Here is a 3,874-nt window from a genome sequence, read left to right as displayed (position 1 = left end):
TACCCCGCTTTGCAGATCATTATCTTCTCTACAGAGGACTTCATCGGTGTACCCCGCGTCGATACTGAGGTATGCTCCCTGGGTATCCCCCACTCCACTGACCAGGGGAACCTCAGTGTCTGAGAGACTACAGCTCCGCGGATAGTGCTGTTCTATCTCTTTAATAAAGGCTCTAGATTTGTAATGTGTCTGACGTCAGCTGAGACCTCACCTCCCGATGGTGAGGCTCACAGGGCTCCTCCCCGTGGGCGGTACAACCTCTCACCTCGGCCCAGGGCCCACACACTCACTAATCCTAAGAGTCCTCTATTCCTAATACACTCGCGGCTGTAGCTAATCACTGCTGCTCCACGTGAAGGTTGGAATGCCGCCAACCAGCGTTCTGACCCTGGGCCTCCCTAGGCGTGCACGTGCACCATCTGTCCTCCCTTTAAAGGGCCAATGGCGGGAACGTCAGGCTCGTCCTCGGCTGATGACATCACTGGCCCAGGATACTTAAGGACTACCTCCATCCACCACTAACCGACTTGGCAACGAGTTCCCTGGTTCCTTACTGGTGCTTGCTCCAGTACTCCAGACCTGTTCTACGGATCCCTGCTCTTCTTGTTTGTATCCTGTCTTTTCATTCCTGCTCCTCGGGGCCTGCCTCAGCGCTTCTACACCTGGGACCCTGTCTTGACACTTCCTGCTCCCCGGGGCCTGGCTCAGCGCTTCTACACCTGGGACCCTGTCTCGGCACTTCCCGCTCCTCGGGGCCTGGCTCAGCGCTTCTACATCTGGGACCCTGTCTCGGCACTTCCCGCTCCTCGGGACCTGGATCAGCGCTTCTATATCTGGGACCCTGACTCTGTGCTTCCTGCTCCTTGGGGCCTGGCTCAGCGCTTCTACATCTGGGACCCTGACTCTGCGCTTCCCACTCCTCGGGGCCTGCTTCAGCACTTCTGCATCTGGGACTCTGTATCTGCCCTCCCATTCCTCGGGACCAGCCTCAGCACTTCTACATTGGGGACCCTGCTTCAGCACTTCTACTATTTGGGACCTGGCTCAGTGCTGCTATATCTTGAGACCCTGTCACGGCGCTTCTGCCCCTTGGGATCTGGGTCAGAGCTTCTACATCACAAGACATTGCCTCTACACTTTGCTCTAGACCTGTCTCAGCACTTTGACATTACTGGACTGTGTCTCTGCATCCCCACTCCTCGGGGCACCTCTCAGTCCCTGTTACTGCACTGCCGTTCCTCAGGCAGTCACTCTGCACCTCTACTCTACTCGAACCTGTTATAGCGGATCCCCCGCTCTAGCCCTGCTTCAGCATACCACTATACAGGCCTCTGCTCCTGCACTTCCTCTCCTCGGGACCAGTACCACATGGTCCTGCTGTACTGCCTCCGGAACTGCTGTATCATCTTATCCCTTTTCTCTCTCTCTCTCTCTCTCTGAGAGTACCTCAATCTTGGATTGAACCTAACCTCTCTGACACTCTCTGCTTCCAGCCGCCTCCTCTCTCCGGGACCAGCCACACAGAGATGCACCTAAGACCAGCAGGCCCCGGCACCCAAGGGCTCAACCTGTGGGGAACGAGGGCCGGTACTGGTGAAGTTCCTGTTTGCCTCTCTTCCCGGCCAGCCTCACCTCCTGACGGTGAGGACCTGTGGGGCCCAACCCCGCAGGTAACACCAACCCCACCTCGGGCCAAGGGTCCACAAATCCTAAGAGTTAGCTTTACATCCCTGCTCCCTTAGAAATTTGAAATAGATAACAAATCAACAAAATTATGATGCAGGAAGTAGTCCAACAGCGAAAGGGAGGCTTTCTGGTCTTTTGCACTGAGTGCCACATGTGGGATTATCTCCTAGCTGGCGAGAGCTCATATGTGTGCACTAAGTGCAAAGAGCGCCAAGCCCTCAGAGTTGGAGTTGGAGTCCGATCTCTGGAAGCTAGAGAGGCAGTCCTAGAGGAGCTAAGGGAGACAGAGAGGCATATAGAGGAGACCTTCAGGGACAAAATAGAGAAGTCCCACCTTCAGACTGGTAGCCCCTGCGCTGCTTTGGAGGAGAAAGGTCACCTGGAAGGAGACCCTCAGCTAGATGAGGCAGGAAGCAATCCTGTAGCTAGGACCTGCCCTCAAGGTGCTGTAGTAACCTCTCACACTGAGGATAGGTATCCAGGGGGCATGTGCCCAGGCGAGTAGTGTTAGTACAGCCATTATAGTTGGTGATTTAGTTATTAAGAAGGTTGATAGCTGGGTGGCTGGTGGACATGAGGATTGCTTGTTAATTTGCCTGCCTGGTGCAAAGGTGGCGGACCTCACGCATCACATAGGATTTTAGATACTGCTGGGGAGGAGCCGGCTGTCTTGTTCATGTAGGTACCAATGACATAGAAAAGTGCAGAAGAGAGATTCTGGAAGCCAAATTTAGGGTTTTAGATAGAAAGCTGAAATCCAGAACCTCTAGGGTAGCATTCTCAGAAATGCTCCCCGTTCCACGTGCAGAACCCCAGAGGTAGGCAGAGCTCCGGACTCTCAATGCATGGATGAGATGATGGTTCAGGGAAGAGGGTTTTAGATCTATTCGGAATTGGGATTCATTTGGGGGAAAGGAGGTACTTTTTATGAAAGGATGGGCTTTTCCTTAACCAGAGTGGAACCAGGCTGCTGGCACTAACCTTTAAAATGGAGATAACACAGATTTTAAACTAGATGATGGAGGAAAGACAAGTCATTCGGATGCACATGGTTCAGAATGATGTATCTTTGAAGGATACTAAGAACAGGGAAAATAGGGCATCCCGTTAGAGAGATTGTAATAAATGCCAAAGTGGACTAAGTGCCTTTAAGTAAAGTACAGAAAGAGTCTAAATTACCTCCGTCAACTGATAAGCAGGTTGTTAATACAAACAAAATCATACTTTGAAATGTCTGTTTACAGATGCTAAAGCCTAAAAAATAAGATGGGAGAGTTAGAGTGTATAGGACTTACAGGCTGATTCAGTAAAATGCGCGGGAGAGCCGGCACTCCAAGGCGAGCGCCCGCTTTCCCGACGTGCGTCCAGGCCCCTCTCCTGGGCGTGCGATTCACTATGCAAATGAGGGCCCGTGCTAATAAGGAGGCCCTAGGGACACTAGCACGTTCCTAGTGCCTCCTTATTTACAGATATGGCGGCTGTCAGCGGCTGACAGCGGACGCTTAATTTTACCGGCGTTGGATGTCAAACCAGCTGACAGCCACGGGTTCGGAAAACGGACGCTGGCAAAATTGAGCGTCCGTTTTCAAACCCGCAGGCAGATTTGTTTTTTGTAAGATTTTTTATTTTTTTTTATTTTTGGGGCCTCCGACTTAATATCGCTATGATATTAAGTCAGAGGGTGTACAGAAAAGCAGTTTTTTCTGCTTTTCTGTAAACTTGCCCAGTGCCGGCCGAAATTAACTCCTGCCTTTGGAGAGTAAAATGTTCGGCTTGGCTGCACATTTTACTTTCTGTATCAAACAGGACTAACTAATAGACTCATCAACATGCATTTGCATGTTGAGGGCACTATTAGTTTCGGGGGGGTTCGACGTGCATTTTCCATGCGCTATTACCACTTACTGCATAAGGGGTAATAATAGCGCATGGAAAACGCACGTCTGAACGGGGGGCCTATTAATGAAGAGGTAGAAATAATTGGCAACCTGGTAGAGAAGGCGGATAACCAATGGGGCACTGAAATACCAAGGTGTAAATTATATTGAACTGATAGGATGGAACAAATTGTTGGAGTGGTGGCACTGTATGTTAAAGAGAGCATTGAGTCAAACAGGATAAAGGTTCTGCAGAAAACAAGATGCAATGTTGAATCTTTATTGATAGGAATTCCAAGTGAAAAAGGGAA

This window comes from Rhinatrema bivittatum, chromosome 5, assembly GCF_901001135.1.
Source record: "Rhinatrema bivittatum chromosome 5, aRhiBiv1.1, whole genome shotgun sequence".
Classification (NCBI taxonomy): domain Eukaryota; kingdom Metazoa; phylum Chordata; class Amphibia; order Gymnophiona; family Rhinatrematidae; genus Rhinatrema; species Rhinatrema bivittatum.
This window is presented reverse-complemented; position numbering follows the sequence as displayed.